At 44.7% G+C, this 25,134-nt stretch overlaps 1 pseudogene; it reads left to right on the top strand.

Annotated features, from left to right (window-relative positions):
- LOC109902927 (protein MMS22-like) overlaps positions 1 to 23,098 on the top strand; it is a 28,931-nt pseudogene extending 5,833 nt beyond the window's left edge.
- Positions 23,099 to 25,134: the final 2,036 nt, after the last annotated feature.

Here is a 25,134-nt window from a genome sequence, read left to right as displayed (position 1 = left end):
CTAGCAACACCCCAAAAGAAAAGGCTTGAGATGTGCCAAGTGAACCTGCAGCCACAACACTTCAATAACACTTGACATAAGATCTTCTCTAAGCATTACAGGGATATGGCTCTGAATATATATATACAGCCCACATAAGCATTTCTGTCTCTTCTATAGATTTTATATCCTTGAACTGCTACTGCTGTATCATCAAATGAATTATCCAAGTGACTCTCAGATATGGCTAATATATGAATGTTATCTGATGTGAGCAAGTTATTGATTTTATGAACCTTATTTCTAAGGCTACATATATTTGGGCTAATTTCAGCCTTTTCCTTGGTAGCTTATCAGAGATAGACATAATACTGAAAAGAGCAAGCAAGCAAGATAAAAATATATATACATTCAGCAGTCCATTAATCAATTGGTGTGTGTGTGTGTGTGTGTGTGTGAGTGTGTGTGTGTGTGTGTGTGTGTGTGTGTGTGTGTGTGTGTGTGTGTGTGTGTGTGTGTGTGTGTGTGTGTGTGTGTGTGTGTGTGTGTGTGTGTGTGTGTGTGTGTGTGTGCTGCAGGGTTGAAGCTACGAACCCATAGGCTTGGTTCACTCATCCTCATCCCTTCCAGGCTTCTGGGAAGGAGAGTGGACAATGAGCCTGTCCTGGCGGATGTAAGCAATGTGGTTGTGTCTAAGAGTTGGGGGAGAAGAACAACAAAAAATGAATTCCTAATAACCTTTTTGTATGGTTATAATACTGCCTGGAACGGGTGTAATCGATAGGTAACTTCAAACCTACAACTCCATAAGAGTTAGTAGCCTCTTCCGAGGCTGAGGCTTTTGGGGTAAAGGGTATTCCTAACTCTGTCCTCTGTTCTAGGTAAGGCCTACTGAGGCCCTGACCAGCCATCACTACCACGGCACCTGCACCAAAGAGCTGTGGATACTACTTATACACTTACTGGAACACAGGAGCAAAGTGTTACACACATAGGTAAACACACACACACACACACACATTCACACTTGATGTAACTATGATTTGGTGACCATTGGATTTTATCTGCAATTAATCCAATTTGACATAGTGTTTGTATTTACAACTGTGTGTGTGTGCGTGTGTGCACTTGTGTGTTTCCCCGTAGTCTTTCTGGAACTACATGGACACACTGCTCTGGTCTCTGATCAGTGGCCAGCCTGTAGCAGAGGAGTACGGTGTGCTCCCTACACACTGTAAAGACCCTCTGGGCTTCACCTGATGGCTTGTCACTCACTTGGCTGAGCTGGGACCATAAAGGAGAAACGGGGCCTTCCAAAACGAAGTAATCTACCTGAGATTAGGGGCTATAAGGAGGGATATAAGGGGTGTGATCTTTCCTGATTAATCAGATATGGCTGAATTTGTGAAATGTGTCCTCCATTTATAGTTTAAACAGTCAAAATCCTGTTTTGTCCCGATCGCATCCCCTGTTAAGATGAAAGTCACAGGCTGCAATTTTGACTTCTTGCCAAGCTTATTAGACTGTATGTTTTGTTGGTAATATAAGGTATGCTCTGGTCTCACAGAAACCGCTGGAGGACAACTGGAGTTTTATGGGTGAGCTGCTCAAGTCCACCTGTAACCCTTAAGGTAGGCTCTCGCTCAAAGAGGATATGGGTTATGGATGGGAGCATGGTTTCCGTGTACAGTTATAATTAGTTTGTTAATTGATCTGTGTGTGTTGCAGAGAACGCTACAGGAGGATCAGATCAGAATGCACGTGCTCTGCTGCCTGAATCTGTCTCTGCTATGGAAACCTAACAATAGCACTGTCACCGCACTCTGGGAGTATTACAGCAAAAACCTGGTAAGGAACACCTCTAACATACCACCATATCCCACTTACATTCTCCCCACCCTCCAAAGCGGTTCGTTCACAGTGCCCTGGTTAGGGGTGTCAGGGCTCTGCAGCGTGAGCAGAACCCCCCTGGCCCTGTTGGACCAGGCCCGAATCTACTGCTCCCCTTCCCCCCTCCTTTCTCCCAGCCACACCCAGCTGTACCGCTCAGCCAACTCCTTTCACATCTTCCTCAGAGTGCTGGCTCTCTACCTGGCCCAGGAGAACGCAGGCGGCGCCCCCTGGAGGCAGATCAAGGGCACGTGAGGTGTGTGTGTGTGTATGTAGGGATGGGTAACATGGAGGGGTACAGAAAAGGAGGCCAGTTAAACCCCTAAGGTACTCTTTAAATGGAGCTAAATTCGTTTTGTTCAATATTATGTTGATATGAAATACTGACCCAAGGGGGACAGGTGAGTCCACACTCACAGACACGACTCTCTGTGCCTTTATCTTGATGTGTCTGTGCATGTGTGTGTGCCTGCCAGGTGTGGCACAGCCCCTCTCTGAGGCTTTGCTATTTGCTTAGACTCCCAGGGAGAGCAGGTGTCTCAGGAGGAACCTCCACCTGCCTCTCCACTCCTCCCAGAGGAGACCAGCCGAGTCCCACTGAGCCCCACATCAAACCCACAGCTGCTTCCCAAACTCCCCCAGCCATGGCTCCTCTTTCTGGGGGAGACCAAAGACGATAAGCCCATGGATCCCAACATCAGAACGTGGCCTGAGACGGGCCCGGCTGGGCGCCAGCGAGAAGGATAAATCCGCCTAATGACTTCCCTCTGTCTGGAACGTGCTCAGCCGCTCCACAGACATGAAGGCTAATTAGCTAACGAGCATGGCGGTTAATTCCCCTTAACGAAGCCGTGTTGGTTTCCAGCACGGATGGGGGTGGGCAGCGGTAGGGAGGTTGCTGGCAGGGACTGGGCTGGGCTGGGCCAGGTCCAGATTAGAACACCCCCTCTCCCTCTGTCTCTGCTCCAGTTCCCTCGAGAAGAGCAGGGCGTGCTTATGGCGTTCCGGCAACGTTCCGGCAGCGTTCTCGCTGGCTGGACCAGTTCCATGGGAGGCCTGTGGTGGCTGCATTAATGGGATCGACTGGGAGAGCGCTGATCTCTTATGCCGGGAGTCGTGAGCATCTGCTTGCCTCCGGAAAAAGCTGTCCAGGATAAACAAACACACTGTCTGTCTGACAGACAGAAAACACGGGAAAAAGCCTCCCAACCTGTTACAGACCAACTGTAAATCCATTTCCCACTGCTGTTTCTCTCTAAATGGATCTCCCTATCTACCTTCTTTCTTTTTCTCATCTTTCCCTTCTTCTAACTCTCTCTTCCTGCCTTAGGTTATTTTTCTACATGCATACCATCCATACACCTTGTCTCTCTTTCTCACCTTTTTACCTTCTCCTCCCCTCACTCTCTCTCCCTGTAACATGTAGCAGTCATGGTTAGGGCTGTTACAGTGACCATATTACCGCAACACCGGCAGTCATGAGTCATGACCGCAGTCAAATTCCACGTGACCGCTTAGTCACGGTAACTACGTTTCTCCAAGCTCTGATGGTCATTAGTAGCATATTAAACTTGCTAACTGCCTGGTACTCAGCACTTTATTGTCCCTCTAATCACTCTGGCATAAATGCAAATGTGATTGAAAATCAAATCGAACACTTAATGAGAGCTCGTGTTGCGCAACATTTCTACAGGCTATACAATTGCGCGAGTAAAAGAGGATCCCATTAGCTTTCTATAGGCTAGGCCTCTATTTATTTCTCAATTTATCCTAATTTTTAACATATTGCTTCGCTTTACAACAGGAATATAGCCTACCTGGCTGGCATGAAAATGAACCACAGGAAAAGCATCCTCCATTCGCTATTTAAGTGCATAGATTACATGTATTTTTGCCCCCTGCCCCTGTTTCGAGACAAGTGCATGATAATGGTCCATTCTAAATCCAAACACTAAATCCAAACACAAATCACACACAAATCATATACAGTACCAGTCAAAAGCTTGGACACACCTACTCATTCAAGGGTTTTCTTCATTTAATTTTTCTATATTTTCTACATTGTAGAATAATAGTGAAGACATCAAAACTATAAAATAACACATATGGAGTCATGTAGTAACCAAAAAAGTGTTAAACAAATGAATTTTTTGTTGTTGATATTTTTCAAAGTAGCCACCCTTTGCCTTGATGACAACTTTGCACACTCTTGGCAAAATAGTTGAAATAAAGAAAAACCCTGGAATGAATAAGTGTGTCCAAACTTTTGACTGGTACTGTATATGATTTAATATATGTAAAGACAAGATTCAATTAAGAATGGTCTGATGGGTGACAATATCAGCCTTTCACTTGTGAATTATGTATTATCTATCGCTTGTGAATGATGCCTAGTGTGTGCAGTAAGGCAAGAAAACAGTGCATGACTCCTTTTTGTGACTTTTTCAAATCATAGTCACACACCTCATGTAGCCTGTTGATAAGGTTTGTATCACAACTAAAGTGGCCAAATATCTTCTGAAAATTAACCACATTAATCCGCTTTACAATCAGTGTAAAGCCTAACTGCCAAAGGTGGGACCAAGTCATTGTTTTACAAGTCACAAGTAAGTCTCAAATCTTAGCACTCAAGTCCCAAGGCAAGTCCCAAGTCAAGACAGGCAAGTCTGAGTCAAGTCTCAAGTCAGATCGTCAAGTATCAAGTCAAGTCTCAAGTCCTAAACTTTGAGTTTTGAGTTCTAAACAAGTCATAATGTGCTCTTCACCAAATGTTTAAAGGTATTACAAGAGTAATAGTATATTACATTTACGCAAATTATGAATGCTTTTAAAAATATCTGTATATTTATTACTTTCCAAATAAACATTATATTTCCATGGAGAAAGACACACCCCCCCAATAGTGATCGACTATCGAGGATTGCTATGGGGTGCAATCGGGCGATGTAGGCTTGTACACAAATCGCCCAACCTTAACACACACTCTCTCACTGTGTGGTTACAGTAGGCTAACGTATGTCAATGGTTTTAGGAACAGCAGTAACATTAGGCAGGATTTAGGCAACCAACTGCCTAGCTAGTTGTAGCTCAATCTTGGGTACAATGATCACGTTCCCGCACTGACTGACTGTGTGGATGCTCATTGATTTAACGTTACGTTAGCCTACATGATACACCAGTAAAGTAATAAAATATATAGCTGTCGACTATATTAGCCACGACTTACCGTTCTTCGTGCAGCTTCAAATGTCGAACAAAGTTGGAAATTGTTGCGCCTCCGTCTCTAATTTTCTCCCCGCATGTTTTGCAATTTGTTTTTTGTTGATACTGCATCGTTTTTATATCTGAAAATAATAATTTGGGGTATCATCTTTCCAATGGCTCCATCTGAATTCACCCGCCGACGTTCCTCTGCACTGCCACACACACATTTTTCTCAGCTGGCACAATTTGATTGGCTCCTGTCCGAATCAAACTGTAATCTGTTAAATGAAAAGTTGATGCGCTGCACACTTTTTTTAATAGCATAATTTTTCATATTTGGACTTGGGCAGGGTATCAAGTCAGGTCGAGTCATAACGCTCAAGTCCAAGTCAAGTCATGAGTCATTTGTGTTAAAGTCAAAGTTGAGTTGCAAGTCATCATATTTGTCATGACTCGAATCAACACCTCTGCTAACTGCCATACATAGGCAGCACGTGAGTTTCAAGTTTGGGGAAGATATTTTTCACCATGAAAATGCACCTTTATAATAATGCATAATCGCATTTGTGGTGTCATGACTCTCGCTCCTGGGTGAGGATCAAAGTGAGCATCAGAGAGGAGGGGGGGTTGGGCTTAGGTATAAAACTACTTTTGTGAAGATGAAATGTGATTAAAGGATAATTATTATTCATATAAACTTTTGCCAAGTCAGTAACCACGCCCACATCAGCACTTATATTGTGTCAACATGGTGGAACCAGCCTCCAAGGCGAGTGCCTTAAAGAACTTGCTGAAGAATTAACATATTAGACCAAAACATGCTGGGTTGCTGCCATTAAGACCAGTCTACGAGCAGCACAAGCTGAATACGTGACAAATGGTTTAAAACTACAAGACCAGAAAATGGTGGGACCCTCTGGAACTCTTTAGTGAAGAAGATAGGGACTATACCGGAACATTCAGTCTGCAGCTTTTCAAATACCGGTAGCCTAGTAAACTCGACTGAGGACCACCTCGTGTTTACCTCTGAAGGATCAAGTCTAATGAACACTACAACTACTAAGTACATTGTGACCTCTGGTGGACAATCAGAGACTTGCATCGAACTACTTGCCATAGACGGATCGAGTGGTTTCAACAGAGAGCGACGACAAAGATATACAAACATAAATATAGACATTGCACTTCTTTTCGAATGTGCTGTTGTTGATGTGCAATGTATTCACATCCCATGGGCATAGTTTTTCAACTGAATGTACGATGGGTCCCCTCTCTGTCTTTCCCGCTCTTTATCTGTTCCCACCCCCTCTCCATTGTGTAACAAGCCATCATATCGAGTGAGACCACTAGGTACTTTTCATTGCATTATGTTAGTAATCAATTCAACCTATACTGTGTGTGTTTATGTATTTCTGTGTGATCATTTAGTTAGTTAGTAAATGAATAATTAAGAACATTTGTGTAGGCTGCGTCATCACGTAGACTAGGGTTCGTGCAGATTTATAGAATATTACGATGTTCAGAATGAGACTGATATGAGGAAATGATTGATGGGTAGGATATGACGGGTAGGATATGGAGATATGCTGATATATTCTTGAGTTAATTAGGGAAACTGTAACTCATTAAATAAACTTTTCCCGTGGTTCCCCAGATTACTAATTCATTAATTGTTGCATGGTTAATTTAATTGCGTAATAATTAAACGTGGTATGTAATTTTTCGATGAATTGTCAACATCACATAAATTATAGTCACGTCACTTTTGAGAATGATGTTATCCCGCTAATTGATATCATTTTGGTACATTTGCGCTTATGGCCTACTGCCGTGTGCGCATTGCTGCGCTTATAAGTAAAGAAATAGCCTAATAGTTTGCTATTTTACATTTTTGTATTTTACCCCCTTTTTCTCCCCAATTTCGTGATATCCAATTGCGATCTTGTCTCATCGTTGTAACTCCCCAAAAGGCTCAGAAGAGGCAAAGGTCGAGTCATGCGTCCTCCGAAACATGACCTGCCAAACCACGATTCTTAACACCCGTACGCTTAACCTGGAAACCAGCTGCGTGTCAGAGGAAACATCATTCAACTGACAACCATTGTCAGCCTGCAGGCGACAGGCCTACCACAAGGATTCGCTAGAGCGTAATGAGCCAAGTAAAGCTCCCCAACCAAACCTTTCTCTTACCCGGACAACGCTGGGCCAATTGTGTGCCGCCCTATGGGACTCCCAGTCACGGCCGGTTGTGCGATGCAGTGCCTTAGACCGCTGCACCACTCGGGAGGCCCAGCCTCATGTTTTAAATTTTTTGTTGTTGATGCGAATGGTTGTATTAATTTGGGATCTATCACATCCAACAACTGTCCCAGAGTATGTTTTGAATATTTAGTTCTCGCACAAAAGGACTAGTTGCCCAATAGAATAGGTTAACTTTTGTACTATGGGTGATAGTAGATTGACATAGGCTAGTGCTTTTGCTGTTCGTTAGGCATGCTCATCTTGTTGGCTGACGAAAAGTAAATGTGACAGTTCTTCTAACATCTTCAATATGCGCCTTGGAATTCGATAAGGACACGCGCAGTTGTGTCCCTGATGTGTCTGTCTTCACTTGTTGCCTACTTTGGAGCTGAGATGCCTGTGAGAAGGACCCAATCACGTGATGGGCATTGGCTAATAAGAATTGATTGGCAGCCAGGAGAAGGGAATTATGATTATTATATTCATCCCACAACGGCCACTTTGGCTGCAAAAGGCATGGAATTTCATAGGGGGTATTTGCGGCCACACAAGGGGGATGCCGCACAGAAATTCGAGGCCTGGTGAGTATATTATCAAGTGCTTGTCAAATCGTGAATGAGAGACTGATGAAGTGTGTACAGCCTGCAGAAATGAACAAAGCAGAGCTCATGCGACCTTTTTCAAATCATCATTAGAGTCGCATCATGCAGCCTTAGAATGTTTTAAAAGTCTAAACACAGTGCATTCGGAAAGTATTCACACCTGTCTATATAAGGTCCCACAGTTGACAGTGCATGTCAGAGCAAAAACAAAGCCATGAGGTCAAAGGAATTGTCCATAGAGCTCAGAGGCAGGATTGTGTCGAGGTTCAGTTCTGGGGAAGGGTAGCGAAACATTTCTGCAGCATTGAAGGTCCCCAGGAATACTGTGGACTCCATCATTCTTAAATGTAAGAAGTTTGGAACCACCAAGACTCTTCCTAGAGGTGGCCGGCCGGCCAAACTGAGCTTTCGGGAGTAGAAGGGCCTTGGTCAGGGAGGTGACCAAGAACCCGATGGTCACTCAGACAAAGCTCCAGAGGTCCTTTGTGGAGATGGGAGAACCTTCGAGAAGGACAACAATCTCTGCAGCACTCCACCAATCAGGCCTTTATGGTAGTTTGGCCAGGCGGAAGCCACTCCTCAGTAAAAGGCACATGACAGCCTACTTGGAGTTTGCCAAAAGGCACCTAAAGCACTCTCAGACCACGAGAAAGAAGATTATCTGGTCTGATGAAGCCAAGATTGAACTCTTTGGCCTGCATGTATAAAAACCTGTTTTTGCTTTGTCATTATTGGGTATTGTGTGTAGATTGATGAGGGGGGAAAAAACTATTTAGTCCATTTTAGAATAAGGCTGTAACATAACAAAAGGAGGAAAAAGTCAAGGGGTCTGAATACCTTCCGAATGCACTGTATAGCCCAACATTTTATCACAAATAAAGTTGCATAAATAACTCTAAATTAAGCATATAGGAAAACATTTTTCTTTGTTAACCGCTCAACACAGAATATATCCTTTCTATTTCATTCAGCTATGTTACATTTTATTCTTCATACTATAAAATAATATAAAATAATGCCACGGAATACTAAACAAATCTTGTCTGCTAAATAACCTAGTGTAGCCCACAGCCATATCAGGGTCTAACATAAGGACAACTCAGAGTATGCTATTCTATTCTGAAATAGACTACATTTTCTTCATAGCATGGTTCTTCAGACCTGTCTAAAATAAATAATGGATTTATTGTGATGGTGTAGGCTATATTAAATGGATTTATTTGACTTTTTTTAATGTACAGTACCAATCAAAAGTTTGGACACACCTACTCATTCAAGCGTTTTTCTTTATTTTTACTATTTTCTACATTGTAGAATAATAGTGAAGACATCAAAACTATGAAATAACACATGGAATCATGTAGTCACCAAAAAAGTGTTAAACAAATCAACATATATTTGAGATTCTTCAAAGTAGCCACCCTTTGTCTTGATGACAGCTTTGCACACTCTTGGCATTCTCTCAACCAGCTTCATGAGGAATGCTTTTCCAACCGTCTTGAAGGAGTTCCCACATATGCTGAGCATTTGTTGGCTGCTTTTCCTTCACTCTGCGTTCCAACTCATCCCAAACAATCTCAATTGGGTTGAGGTCGGGTGATTGCGGAGGCCAGGTCATCTGACGCAGCACTCCATCACTCTCCTTCTTGGTCAAATAGCCCTAACACAGCCTGGAGGTGTGTTGGGTCATTGTCCTGTTGAAGTGTGCTTTGAATTCTAAATAAATCACAACAGTGTCACCAGCAAAGCACCATCACACCACCTCCTCCATGCTTTGCGGTAGGAACTACACATGCGGAGCCAGTTTATTCGTAGTGCTTGAGGGTTTTTGTGACAGCACTTGAAGAAACTTTCAAAGACCTTGACATTTTCCGGATTGAGTGACCATCATGTCTTAAAGTAATGATGGACTGTTGTTTCTCTTTGCTTATTTGAGCAATTCTTGCCATAATATAGACTTGGTCTTTTACCAAATAGGTCTATTTTCTGTATACCATACCTACCTTGTCAGAACACAACTGATTGGCTCAAACACATTAAGAAGGAAAGAAATTCCACAAATGAACTTTTAACAAGGCACCTGGTAATTGAAATGCATTCCAGGTGACTACCTCATGAAGCTGGTTGAGAGAATGCCAAAAGTGTGCAGAGCTGTCATCAAGGCAAAGGGTGGCTACTTTGAAAAATCTCAAATTTAAAATACATTTTGATTTGTTTAACTCTTTTTTGGTTACTACATGATTCCATATGTGTTATTTCATATTTTTGATGTTTTCATAATTATTCTACTATGTAGAAATGAATGAGTAGGTGTGTCCAAACTTTTGACTGGTACTGTAGATGTTCCAAAGGTCTGCATCAGTGGCTTGTAGGCTATGCATGAAAGCCAGGAGATGCTAAATGTGTTTATTGTAATTAATGGTCAATTACCGTGAGACCGGCAGTTATTTGCTTGACAATCACCGGCTGCAAAAAATTTATGACTGCCACATCCCTAGTCATGGTAATGCTCATAATTTGTAAGTTTCAGTCCCTGTTCCTCAATATGTGCTGTGGGAACTATGGAGCCCTCTGTGGCGTGTGTGTGTGTGTGTGTGTGTGTGTAGTAGTTATTGATCTCTAACTGGTGTTGCAGTAGATTGGTTTGACTGCAGAGAGGGCGACTGTGTGCCTACCGCTGCGTGGCTGAGTGTCTGACATTTAACATGATCTCTAAAGGCATTTGTTCACGGTACCCGCAGGATCTAACAACGTTGTGCTGCGTGTTTTTCTCATACACACAGACACATCACGCATGCCTGGCATGCCTCTCATCAGCACCATAGAAGGAGTGATGGAGCGTTGTGATGGAGGAAGGTGCGGGTGGGGAGATCTACCAATACATATGCACTCTGATCTTGACTAGAGCAATGCAAAGTCTCAGTGAAAGATGAGTAATATGAATGTCACACACTCAACTTGAACTGTGACACTACTATCTCTTCATCTTACTATGGCCAATGGAAACTCATGTCCCTTATTTCTCATCCATCTCTCTCACTCTTTCCTCTCCAGGGTTCTCCAGGGCGTGTTCCACCAGGGTCGGGGCTGATGAACTTCCTGCTGTTGTTCGTTGTGGTGGCCCGGCAGGCCTAACTGGAGGACATGGCCGGCTGGGCCTGTGAGCTGCTGGGCCTGCTCCCTCTGGACCCCGCCCAACAGAGCCTGGTGTAGTGGGGCCTGCTGGCTCTCTTACTGCTCTTCCAGGAGAGGGGCCTTGATGTGGGGGCCCAAGCTAGCTGACTGGCCTCCTCCTTCTCTCAGACTGCCAGGGAGTTCTACCCGAAGACCACAGAACCGTCTCGCCGCCTGGCCCTCTGGGGCCCTACCTAGAGGGTGTGGCCGAGGTTTTTGAGACGAGCGTACGTCTCAGTCTGTCGGAGGAGAAGCTACTCAATGAGGGGTTTGGTCTGCTGCTGCCCGCCTGCCGCCAGTCGGAGCTGACCTCTGCTGTGGGCTTTCTGCAGATCGTGCTGAGGGTGCTACGGTGAGTGAGGGGGGACAAACACTCAGCAACTCACTGAGACACAGTTAATACAAATGCCCACACACACACTCTACACATTGACGAGCAGACAGACAGACAGATGGACAGATTGACATGCTTTCAGGCATTGGCCTTAGACCCTACAACTAGATCCTTGAGTTTTTGCTGTCATGATCACGTGAAAAAAACTCCTGGCCCTACCTATCAATGCTGGGATCTAGAAGCCGTAAAGGGGTTTAGAGAGAAAGGCCCCAGTACTGACATCTACAAAGGCAGGATTGTGCTGTCCTCTGTCCTCTGTCCCCCCTCCATCCCTTCGAAAAATCCAGCCCATCCCTTGTGTCCGGAGGCCCCTCTCTGTCTCTTGGGGCCCCGTGGTCCCCAGGTCCCCTTCAGCAGGTGCTGGCAGAGGCCTGAGTATAGATACGGCTTCTAGAGGCCCCAGTGCGGTCACCATGGGTATAGCGGCTGGTCGTGAGTATGTGGAGTGACTGTGTGGCAGAGAGTGGAGACGGCGTCAGGGTGAGTTCACCGGCAGGCCACGAGTGTGTGTTACACGGACGACCCGATCAGAGGTCAAGGGTTTAGAGAGGCACAGAAAGGCACAGGTGAAACAGGTGTCTGTTTTGGTGAGAGAAGAAGTAAAAGGGTAGGACAGAGGTGTCAGGAGGGAGAGGATGTCTGGTTGTATGTAAAAAGACCGGACCACTACAATGTTGTGTTATTGTTCAGTTTGGATTACCCTGAGTCAGCGCTAATGAAGCAGTAAGCTGCCAGCCTGCAACAATCTTCACTCACGACTTATATGAGTGTGTGCTTGCTTTGGCTCTCCTGTGTATACATGCCAACACTCCCACATACACACATATCTCCAAGGTGAAACACTAAGTTGGCTCGTGCTGGGAATTGCCAGGGACCTCACAATACGATATCACGATACTTAAAGTGCCGATACAATATAAAAATATTGCGATATTGTCAATACGATATATCGTTAAAATAAATCCCGATATGTAACTGTAGATTTTTCACCCATCACTAAAGTGTGCTCTTCTCTTATTTCAGTCCAGGCTCTCGTAACGCGGCATATCTCGTTAGCGTCGCTAATTCTAAAAACATCCCCATCTCATATCTCGGGGTTGGAGGGCACTCATTTGCACAAACTCCCAAAGGGGACAGTGTTATGGCCGAGATCACGCTGACCCATTTAATGAAATAAAAAAGCGCTCTCTCAAATTCGTCCCGCCAAATTATGCTTAATTCTCCATCCTGGCAGTACTTGGTATCTCTGTGATTAATGCGTTTTCAGTGACACAATTAACAGGTAATTATGTAGTCCTGCAAATTGTGCCTCGCCGTCATTATGTTTATTAAGAGCAGAGAGGAATCTGCACACATCAAGAGAATTATCCCACCAGAGGCTGCGACCAAGAGGTGTGTGTGCGTGTGTGACAACCACTGACTCGTATGGCCGTCGCCAAGGCCGGCCGCCCACCTAACAGCCAACCAGTAGACTAATTCCTCACATTGCATTCCTTCCCATGATCCTGTGCATGAGGGCTTGAGACCCCTGTGTCGCCAGAGGGTGTATGTGAGGTCTCAGTATTATATTGGGGGACGGGTGGTGGACAATTAGCTGAGATCTTAATTAAGTGCTCTCCTCCGTATCTAGACCCTACGCCCCTACACCTTGGCCTTCCATTGGACCCTGAGTCTCTCTCTAAAGAGCAGTGGATGGACATTATAGAGGTGAAGGAACGCAATAGTTGTCCCCCCCTGTCATTATTTAAGGCACAGCGCAATTATAAACATCATTTTCCACACTGAGGTTGGATAATACTGTGTAATTGTGAATATTATGATAATGCCCGTTTTGTGTAAGCGCTGGTTGAAAATACCGCCTGAAATTTCAGCCTGTTTTGGTGGGATGGAGTTTTGGCCTGCCTGGTTACATTAGTTAATAGACCATTAAGAAAGAGAGTTCCAAACCTCTCAGGTAATAGCTGCTAGTTTTCAGTTTCTCTCTCTTCACTCAGACCACTCCTAAACAGTCCTAGCAAAAGTGTTGCTTGAGAAATTGCTCTTTGCTGAGACGTTATTTTTGTTTATTTTTATGATTGGGTATTTTAAATATGTTTCATTATTAGAATAATATCATGACATTTTATCAGTTGTCCGGGAAGTCGAAATACATGTGTTAAAAAACTTGGGAAAGGGGCCTCCCGAGTGGTGCGGTGGTCTAAGGCACTGTGACCGGGAGACCCATGGGGCGGTGCACAATTGGCCCAGCGCCGTCCGGGTTAGGGGAGGGTTTGCCCGGCAGGGATGTTCTTGTCCCACCGCGCACTAGCGACTCCTGTGGCGGACTGGTAGTAATGCAATTTGACACAGTTGCCCAGTGTACGGTGTTTCCTCCGACACATTTGTGCGACTGGCTTCCTGGTTAAGCGGGCATTGTGTCACAAAGCATTGCGGCTTGGCTGGGTTGTGTTTCGGAGAACACACGGCTATCGACCTTTTCCTCTTCCGAGTCCGTACGGGAGTTGACTGGGACAAGACTGTAACTACCAACTGGATACCACAAAATTGGGGAGAAAAAGGGGTAAAAAAATTAATAAAAAACAACTTGGGAACTGGCTTGCTGCGCGACTAAAGGAGAGAGGTGCTACTCTGCTTGCTTGAGTTTGACCCGGGAAGGAGAAAAAGAGAGAGAGTAGCCATACAGATAGTGCCTGTCTTGACTGTATCAAATCAATGTAAAGAAGCTAGCTAATATAGCTAGCTACCTAGGCTAATTGAGGCTATTTTGCTGTGATTTTCGTCCTTGTCTACAACTCATTTTAGATTAAACAACAGCCTACCTGATGGTTGGTCGTTGTAGCCTACACCTTATCATTTAACTAACTTCATTCCGTAATTTTAATTCAACTTTGCATTGATTTAAAGATCTATATTGTTTGCTTCACATGGTGTAGGTGTAGGCTACGGTATGTCTTAACTACACTGAACAAAATATAAAAACATAAACATGCAACAATTTAAAAATATTTTACTGAGTTACAGTTCATATAAGGAAATCGGTCAATTTCAATAAATTCATTAGACCCCAATCTAGCGATTTCACATGACTGGGAATACAGATATGCATCTGTTTCTCACAGATAGCTTTTAAAAAAAAGAAGAAGGTAGGGGCGTGGATCAGAAAACCAGTCACTATCTGGTGTGACCCCCATTTGCCTCATGCAGTGCAACACATCCTCTTAAAGTTGATCAGGCTGTAAAATGGTGTCCTACTCTTCTTCAGTGGCTGTGCAAAATTGCTGGATATTGTCGGGAACTGAAATACGCTGTCATACACGTTGATCCAGAGCATCCCAAACATGTTCAATGGGTGATATGTCTGGCGAGTATGCAGACCATGGAAGAACTGGGACATTTTCAGCTTCCAGGAATTGTGTACAGATCCTTGCGATATGGGGTAGGCCTGCATTATCATGCTGAAATATGAGGGATTGGTGGGAGGATATATAGCACAACAATGGGCCTCAGGATCTCGACATGGTATCTCTGGGCATTCAAATTGCTATTGATAAAATGCAATTGTATTCATTGTCCATAGCTTATGCCTGTACATACCATAACCCCATCATGGGGCACTCCGTTTACAACGTTGACATCAGCAAACCGCTTGCCCGCACAACGCCCTACAAGCTGTCTGCCATTTGCCCGGTACAGTTGAAACCGGGATTCATCCATGAAGAGCACACATCTCCAGCATGCCAGGGGCCATCGAAGGTGAGCAGTTGCCCACTGAAGTCGGCTACGACGCCGAACTGCAGTCAAGTCAAGACCCTGGTGAGGACGACAAGCATACAGATGAGCTTCCATGAGACTGTTTCTGTCAGTTTGTGCAGAAATTCATCGGTTGTGCAAACCCACAGTTTCATCAGCTGTCTAGGTTGTAAGTCGGTCTGTGTGTGTGTGTGTGTTAGTGGCTGCATTTGGGGGAGGGGTTAAGTGGGGTCTCTAATGGTGTGTGTGTGTACAGCTATAAGAAGCGGCAGTGGGGAGGATTAAGTGGGGTCTCTGACTATGTCTTGTACAATGAGCCTTGATGGGTGTGAAAGGCCCATTCCGCCGTAGTAACGAGGCTAATGAATTCAGACTCTAATCGATTGTCTCAGCTCTCTCTGGATTAGATGCAACCTTGCTGGAAGGCGCAGGCAGAGGTGTCGGTGTGTGTGTGTGTGTGTGTGTGTGTGTGTGTGTGTGTGTGTGTGTGTGTGTGTGTGTGTGTGTGTGTGTGTGAGACACGAGTGGGGAGTGCAAGGGGAGCTGAGGGTGCCAGTACTCACCCCTGCCTCCATCCCTTTCTCCCTCGCTCCATCCGGGCAAATGAGGGGACAGGAGGATCATCTCCAGTCTAAATGAGATTACAGCTCCTTCAGCTGCTTATCTGGGCTAATGCCAGCCGCCGTGGGGCCAGGCAGACCCAGCAGCCAGAGCCCAGTCTGTGTACAGGGGATCAGCCCCGCTCTGCCCTCTCCTGCTCCTCTCTACCCTGCACCGCACCGCATGACCTAATCCCCCCAGAGATGGGAAGAGTGTGAGAGCGCTGAAGAAAGATGGAGAGAACGTGAAAGAGAGGAAGGAAGCAGAATATAAGAAAGGGACGGAGGTGGAGAGGCAGTGTAAAGGAGAGGGAGATACTGTGTTTCTGTTGAATAAGGATGTTATTGGTGTGTGTGTGTGTGTCTCCTACAGGAGGGTACATCAGTGCAATGTCCAGCCTGGCCACTAAGCATGCACCCCCCCCCCCCCCCCGGTGCCTGGCTGCCTCCTCCCAATGTCAGCGTGGGTAAAGACCGCCACCTAGCGGTTGCAGCAGCTCTCTGGGCTAACTTTTTCCCCTTCCTCCGCAGCCTGTGTCTTTCCAACACCCCTCCTGCCCAGCTGGCTGATGCTGCCGCAGGTCAGAGGCACACACAGAGGGAGAGAGGGAGAGAGTGGGAGGAATCGGGGAGGAGGATAAATGTTTACTGTATACAACAATTTCACACTGTGGGTTGCACAAACTAACAATTGTCTTTCTCTTAAGATTATATACACTGTCTGCCTTTGTCTCACTGTTTCTCTCTCTCTCGCTCTCTTGTCAGTTCTTTTACTCTCAACATCTTGCATCTGTGCTTTGTGTTGAGCATGCAGTGATACATCTTTCCATTATAGAATGACTCTCTCAAACTTATTTTCCATGGTAGTTACCGTAAGGTAACATGGTATGAATGTTGACTCTCATTTCCAGGATTTACTCTGCTGGCCTTTGACCTTCCTAGCTCTGCCCCCCAAGACCTCCAGCCCAACCCCATCCAGTCCATCATGCAGTGCTTCAGCTGGGATGATATGCTGCACCCCCTGCTAGTGACTCACTCCCTACGCCACCTGCTCCAGAACAGGTAACATTACTCAAGTACATTACCCTAGTAAGCAGGGTCTGAACTTGTCCAATAAGAAATGGTTGTTTTTGGTTTTTATTGCAAAACACTGCTACGGAGTGCACTAATGAATACAAACCATGTGTGGTGGCAGACATCCGAAAGGATCATTCTAAGCAAGGTGCGGCACAAAATCACTGATCTACAAATCACCTATGCATTCTAAACTACTATCCATCATGTGAGCCTCCCTTATGCAGATTAGCACATCTGTGCAGCGCCTTGCTCCGGTGGAACATAGAGATTGAGATCCACTACATTGCGGTCAGACCGCACAGAATCACTGATCTACAAATCACCTCGCATCCCAAACAATAACTAATTGTTTGATCAAGATGATCAATTCTGCACCTCACCTTACTCTAACTTGTGATTCCCTTAAACACATTTGTTGTCTGTTCTATGTCAAATTGACCTCTCATCCCAAGCGAGCTGGTGTATTCAGTGAGCTCCGGCTGTGGAGGTTCCGTGTCGGGCTCAGCCCAGAACCTGTCTGTGAGAGCCTGGTTCCGCTGTGTTCTGCAGCAGCACATCCACAAGAACCCAGATGGCATCGACAGCAGAGCAGGTACAGAACCTCAACCTAGAAACCTGGACATGCGACCATTTAGCAAACGCTTTTATCCAAAGGTACTTACAGTCTTGCGTGTACACACTGGCCAAGCCTCCACTGGTCTCCGTTCAGCAATGGAACGACATCCTCAGTCAGCTATTTAAAACACTTGCAACCTGCACTTCTTGTCTATTACAATATTGGATGATTTCCCATTAGTTTCTGTTTTTAAGTATGTGTATTGCTGTACGTTTATTTCAGTGTTTTGTTGTGGAGATGTAAGTGTGTATGTGTGTGACTCAGTTTGGAAAGAGTGTGGCACTAGAAACACTTACGGTTGTGGGTTCAGGTCCTATAAGGAGCTAATACACATCCTAAACATGGCCAGCATTTACACAGGCAGCCCAATTTTGATATTTTGCCCAATTATTGGTCTTTTGACCAATCAGATCAGATATTTTGCCAATAATAAAAAGATCAGAATTGGGATACATGTGTAAATGCAGTTTTTGGATAAAAGTATCTGCTAAGTGGCATATATGATTATTTATTGATGTGTTACTGACTTTTTCCCAGGCAGGGCTCTGGAGGAGCAGTTGTCAGAGCTCACTAGGCTCCTATTAAGGCTCCCTAAGGTGGACTCCCTACTACAGAGGGCCGGGCTGCAGCCTAGAGCCGGCAGCAAGCTAGTGCCCAGGTCTGCTCTGGAGATGTTCATCAAGGTACTACACACACACTGTAATAGGGTAGCACCTTGTCACACACACGGTGTAACAGGGTAGCTTGTCATCTCACACACGCATGTGAGCAAGGATATTTGCAGGTAACCGCCAAAAGACAGGAAACACTTGAGTAAACGAGGGATACAAAGTATATTGAAAGCAGGTGCTTCCACACAGGTGTGATTCCTGAGTTATTCAAGCAATTCATCCCATCATGCTTAGGGGTCATGTATAAAAAATGCCCCGATGTCTATTATTTTGGCTACCATGTCTAGAAGAAGAGATCTCAGTGACTTTGAAAGAAGGCTCTCAAAGTAGCATAGGGGGTTTTGAGGGTGTGTGTCTCAAACAACAGATCTCAACCCAATTAAAAACCCTTATGGGAGATTCATGGAGCGACACATGACACAGCGTTTTCCAAAATGTCATTTCTCGTGAAAGAATGGTGTCGCATCCTTGCAATAGAGTTCCAGACACTTGTAGAATCTATGCCAAGAAGTATTGAAGCTGTTATGGCGTCTCGTGGTGACCCAATGCCCCATTAAGACACTTTATGTTGGTGTTTCCTTTATTTTGGCATTAACAAGTATATCAACAGCATACGCTGAAAGGCAAGTCTGCATTTCCATACCAATACAGCTTAAATGCATTATGTCGCTTTTGTATTTTTCTCTCTCAGGCCGTGGGGTGTGTGTACAGTGGGCTGCAGGTGTTGTCTGAGCGTTCTGCCATGGTCGCCCGTGCTCTGGACTACACAGGGGGACATCATGAAGTATATCAAACAATACCTGGTCAATACGAGTCCTCAGGAGGGGCTGCTGCTGGCCTACTGGGCCGTGGGTGGGTGTATGCATCACGGAGGTCTGCCCCTATCCCCGTAGGCTGTTGTGTGAATCTCTAAGGACTGGACAGGTGTAAGGTGTAGCTATAACCTTATTGCTTATACCTATCCAATCATTTCAGATCTCTACAAGTGCATAGAAAAGATATTGGCTAGAGGTCAATTTGGTGTTGGGCGAGAAAGAATCGGCGTGTGTGAGAGGATCAGGATATGATCAGGATTAGCAATTCTGCCCAGCGACTTGCTTCGAGCCTATCTCCTCAAACACGTTGAATGTCTGTCATCCTTGGTGTTGACTGTGTGTGTGTGTTCAGGGTGCGTGGTGAGGCACTGGAGTCCCCTGCTGGCCACCTCCAAGGCCCAGCAGCTGCTGTTCAACGTTGTCAACGGGCAAGCACCTCCCTAACTCTCTGTCTGGGCTGGACAAGGCCTTGAGGGACTCCTCTACCTGCAGGTGGGACGCATGAACAGACACACGCACACACACACTCCCTATACCTAAACATTATGTTACTTACTACCCCAGTTTGGATACTTTCAGGGGAAAAAAGCATTGTTTGGATACTTCAGAAAGTACTAGCAGGGTTAGAGGGGAGGAAAGAAAAATCCAGAAGTATTTCCCATGAGCATTAATAATACTATACTGACCTCTCTCACTGTGCCTCTGTCTCTCCTTTCTTCCCCTCCAGGGTCTGTGTATAGCAGCCAGTATGTCTGTCTCAGGGAGCCTACCTAAAGAAGCAGCTCCGTGATGTCATCTCCAAGTACCTTGACCATTTCCTGCCTGCCACTCCATCGGTTGGGGCCATAGCCAATCACCCGGTGCTGCTGGCGGCCTGCGAGGCCACGCCCGCCCTACGTGGGGCAGCACTGAGGAGGAGCGTCCTGCAGGTGATCAGGTAGGATTCTGACGCTTTGGGTAGAGAGTGCTCTTAGGCACAGATCCAGGATGAGTAAACCCTGCCCAAATCCTCACCTTAATAATTAGGTAAGGGAATGCGAAGCCAAACTGACCTTGGAGCAGCGTCTCAGTACAACTTCATCCTAATCCACCTTGACAGCCTCCTAAGAGCATCTACTAAATGGCCAGACATTACTAGCTCTGTGTCATACCTCATCTGTGTCTGTCTCCATAGTGAGAACTTCCTGCATTTCAAAGGCAACGCCCCTCCTCCCCGCCTGGTCACGGTCCTGGCCTTCCTATTGGAGCTGCTGAGACGGAACAACGACTGTGACCCCGCCCTGCTCACCATGCCCCTTCCCCTCTCTGCTTCGCTGCCTGAAGCTGGTCAACGAGCTTCACGGTGAGAGTACACACACATAAAGACACAGTAATCATATTTGTGAACAATGTGTCGAGCAAGCTTGCTTTTATGGGTAGTGTTTCTCTAGGTTTTTTGTGTGGTAACTAGTCTAAAAGCAGCTGTGCGTTGACAGTGAGGAGGACCAGTACAGAGGCCCTGCAGCTGGTGGTGGAGAGACGTTCAGCCGCCGCAGGGGATGCGCCATGTGACCAGACTGTCCCTGTTCTACAGTGAGTGACACCAACTGCTATAACCTTTACTCTTCCTCTCTCTGCATTCAGCACTTCGTCGTGTCAATTATTGTACACTGTAGCAAAATGTTTTCAAATGTTGGACATAACCTAATCTAGTAGTCATAAGACCATAAAGCCAGTGTGTGACATGCCAGATATCAAACCACATCACCTCATTTACACACAACCCCAAATACATACATACACACAGACACACAGACAGACAGACAGACAGACAGACCCCTCCCTTTTTCCACATTTTAGAATATGCCTTATTCTAAAATGTATTCAATATTTTTTTTCCCCCTCATCAATCTACAATCTATCAATCTTACCCCATAATGACAAAGCAAAAACAGGTTTTTAGAAATGGTTTCAAATGTATTCAAAAAAACAAAAACAGATACCTTATTTACTCCTGAGGGGCGCAGCGGTCTAAGGCACTGCATCTCAGTGTCATTACAGACACCCTGGTTCGATTCCAGGCTGTAGCACAACCAGCCGTGATTGGGAGTCCCATAGGGCGTCCGGGTTTGGCCAGTGTAGACCGTCATTGTAAATAATAATTTGTTATTTTACTGAATTACCTAGTTAAATAAAACTGAAATAAAAAAGTATTCAGACCCTTTGCTATGAGACTGGAAATTACGATGTGGGTCATGTTTCCATTGATCATCCTTGAGATGTTTCTACAACTTGATTGGAGTCCACCTGTGGTAAATTCAATTGATTGGACATGATTTGGAAAAGCACACAAAATTGAACTGAATGCCAAGCGTCACATCTGGAGGACACCTGGCAGCATCCTTATGGTAATGCGTGGCAATGTTTTTCAGCAGCAGGAACTGGGAGACTAGTCAGGATCGAGGGAAAGATGAACGGAGCAAAGTACAGTGAGATCATTGATGAAAACCTGCTCCAGAGTGCTCAGGACCTCAGACGGGGGCGAAGGTTCACCTTCCAACAGGACAACGACCCTAAGCACACAGCCAAGACAACGCAGGAGTGGCTTTGGGACAAGTCTCGGGATGTCCTTGAGTGGCCCAGCCAGAGCCCGGACTTGAATCCAATCTCTGGAGAGACCTGAAAATAGTTGTGCAGCGACGCTCCACGTGCAACCTGACAGAGCTTGAGAGGATCTGATGAGAAGAATGGGAGAAACTCCCCAAGTACAGGTGTGCCAAACTTGTAGCATCATACCCAACAAGACTCGAGGCTGTAATAGCTGAGAGAGAGAGACCTGCATTGCTTGCTGCATTGCTTGCTGTTTGGGGTTTTAGGCTGGGTTTCTGTACAGCACTTTGAGATATCAGCTGATGTACGAAGGGCTATATAAATACATTTGATTTGATCTGAGAGAGAGGAAGCACGTGCGAGACAGAGAGAGAGCGCGCATATGCGAGACAGAGAGAGAGAGCACGCACGCACGTGTGAGAGTGAGCGCGCATATGCGAGAGAGAGCGCGTGCGAGAGAGTGAGCGTGTGCGAGACAGAGAGAGCGCTTGCGAGACAGAGAGAGAGAGAAAGAGAAAGAGAGAGAGAGAGAGAGAGAGAGAGAGAGAGAGAGAGAGAGAGAGAGAGAGAGAGAGAGTGAGAGAGAGTGAGTTTTTGTTTTGTCATTATGGGGTATTGTGTGTAGATTGATCCATTTTAAAATAAGACTGTAACAATTTTTTTGGGGAAAAGTCAAGGGGTCTGAATACTTTCTGAATGCACTGTATATATACAGTGAACACTGATGCAGTGTTCAGTGACACAGTCCACTCTCTGTATGAAATATACTGGATCTTGTGCTGTGACACCTTTGTGAGTCATTTTGTGACCCCTCTCTTACTCACTCACTCACTCTCTGCATGTGTGACAGGAATCCAGACAGGAATTTGCTGACCCTGCTGGGGGACTGTGGTCAGGCGGAGATCATCAGCCTGGAGGAGGACTGACCCTTGACCCCAGGACCAGGTTACCATGCTGTTGACCTCAACACCACTGGGCTTGAAATTCATGTATTTACATGTACATAATGTATAGAAATTGTCCTGTTGGAGTTACAGATCATAATTTATGATAAAGTTTCCATCTTCAAATATTTTTCATAAAGGTTACGAAAAAAAGTAACTAATGTGATGAAAAAAAGATAATGTGGAAGTGCATGTGTTGTATTTCAGTTTCCTAATTGTACAGGCATGGAACGAGGGAAGAGTGTGTGACGCATATAGATAAATGTATAATATTTTGTTTTTCTAACTGTTTCTATGGTGTGATAGTAACTACTGATAGTAGACAAATAGTGCTAATGTGCTAATGCACTCTTTTGTTGGCCCAACTTTACAGGCAGAACCGCCTCCTTTCCTGAGACTGTGTCCCTCATCAGATACAACCAGAGAGTCCGAAAGATTACTTCTGCTCTTTCCATTCCCTTTTTCCTTTGAAATCTTCATGCAAATCAGGCTTCATTTTGTCAGTCATAATTTCACATCTGAGGAACTTGAGGTGTCATTAAAAAAAATGCACACAAAAAATACTTTCACATGAGCCTCCCCTTTGTACTGTAGTTTTTTGTTGTTGCTCACCCCCCCCCCCCCCCTCCCTCATAGAATTAACTCAAAATAATGTTTACAACCACAAATAAAATTAAAACATAGCAAGCATGTGTTTATAAATGTGGATATCGACTTTTTCCACATCAGTATGCTTTTGTGGCACAGTTGATGCCACGCAGGGCTACGGGACACAAGGTTGAGGGTTCACCGACCGCCACAGACGAGCTCATTCTCCCCGTCTGTTTTATTACTCTACGATCAGAGCCGGCTGCAGACAATGATCAGCTGGGGGAAGTCAGATTTATTTATTTTTTACACCTAATTGGTAGTTACAGTCTTGTCCCGTCGCTCTAACTCCCGGACACGGTCGGCTGTGACACATCCCGAGATCGAACCCGGGTCTGTTGTGACACCTCAAGCAATGCCTTAGACCTCTGCGCCATTCGAGAGGCCAGGAAATCTGATTAAAAATCTGATTATATAAAATATATGCAATGAATGATCCACCAGTAAGGTCTCTAGGCCAATGTACCACACAATCAATAAGAGAAGCATACCGCGCTTCAATATCATGGTTTGCTTTTTAAACACCACAATCAAAGACTGTCATCTCGACAAACAGAAAATAGGCCTACATCCCTCCTTAGCTTGTAGGTCTACCCAGTATCGAAAGCTTGGCTTGACAGTCTCTGAATGTCATTAAATTTTTGTGTTTCGTAACGTGTCTTTCCATTCATCAAATGGACACCGCACAGTTTGGATGCTGGAATTATATTTTGGAGGAAAGTGTGCAGGTAGCCTACAGGAGACTTTTGAAGTAATCAGATTAAAACATTAAAATCAAATGTTATTAGTGCGCCGAATACATCAGGTGTAGACCTTACAGTGAAATACATCAGGTGTAGACCTTACAGTGAAATACATCAGGTGTAGACCTTACAGTGAAATACAACAGGTGTAGACCTTACAGTGAAATACAACAGGTGTAGACCTTACAGTGAAATACATCAGGTGTAGACCTTACAGTGAAATACAACAGGTGTAGACCTTACAGTGAAATACAACAGGTGTAGACCTTACAGTGAAATACAACAGGTGTAGACCTTACAGTGAAATACATCAGGTATAGACCTTACAGTGAAATACAACAGGTGTAGACCTTACAGTGAAATACAACAGGTGTAGACCTTACAGTTAAATAATAACTGTAAATGTAATTTCATAATTCCTATAATTGTACATTAATTAAATCACTCAGTACTTTATAAGAATTTGTAAGATTCCTATTTGCATAAAATAGAAGGAGACCAGTCTAATCAAAATTAGATAATAGTATTTATTCTCGGAGCGCGCTGCCATGAAACCACGAACAACCAGTTTATATACAAAATATGACATCATAGGTTATAAAATGTCCTTCCCACTATCGACCAGGACAGAACAGGTTCAAAAGTTTATTCCCACCCCCTCGCTCGCTCACTCCAGACACACCGGTATAACAAGATTAAACTTCTGGAGTCTTCATCTATCACTATTCAGCAGACAGTTCCAGATAATGGAAAACCCAGGAAAACACTCACTGCCTTATCTAAACAACCCAGAGCTAAGTTGAGTCGGTTCAACCACAGGTTAACGATCCTTTCTGCTTACTTAAAACCCACAACCCACAATTTCCTCCCCAACCTAGCTGGAATGGTACTTATTATGTTTAATTACCCCCGGTTTCATGCTACACAATCCCTTCCTTATGAATTCATATTATTAATCAGATATAATAAAACAGAGTATAAGTTTTAATTAGTTATAGTTCTATTTAAATTGTAGATATTGTTTAGTCATTCTTCATAAAATTCCTAACACTTACTTACGAGCCCCTAACCAACAATTCAGTTTACAAAAATAGGAGTAAGTATAAGAAATAAAAGTAACAAGTAATTCAAAAGCAGCAGTAAAATAACAATAGCGAGACTATACACAGGGTGGTACAGGATCAATGTACAGGGGCAC

This window comes from Oncorhynchus kisutch, linkage group LG13 (genome assembly GCF_002021735.2).
Source record: "Oncorhynchus kisutch isolate 150728-3 linkage group LG13, Okis_V2, whole genome shotgun sequence".
Lineage (NCBI taxonomy): Eukaryota > Metazoa > Chordata > Actinopteri > Salmoniformes > Salmonidae > Oncorhynchus > Oncorhynchus kisutch.
The sequence above is the reverse complement of the archived record's forward strand: the minus strand, read 5'-3'. Positions and strand labels throughout refer to the sequence as shown.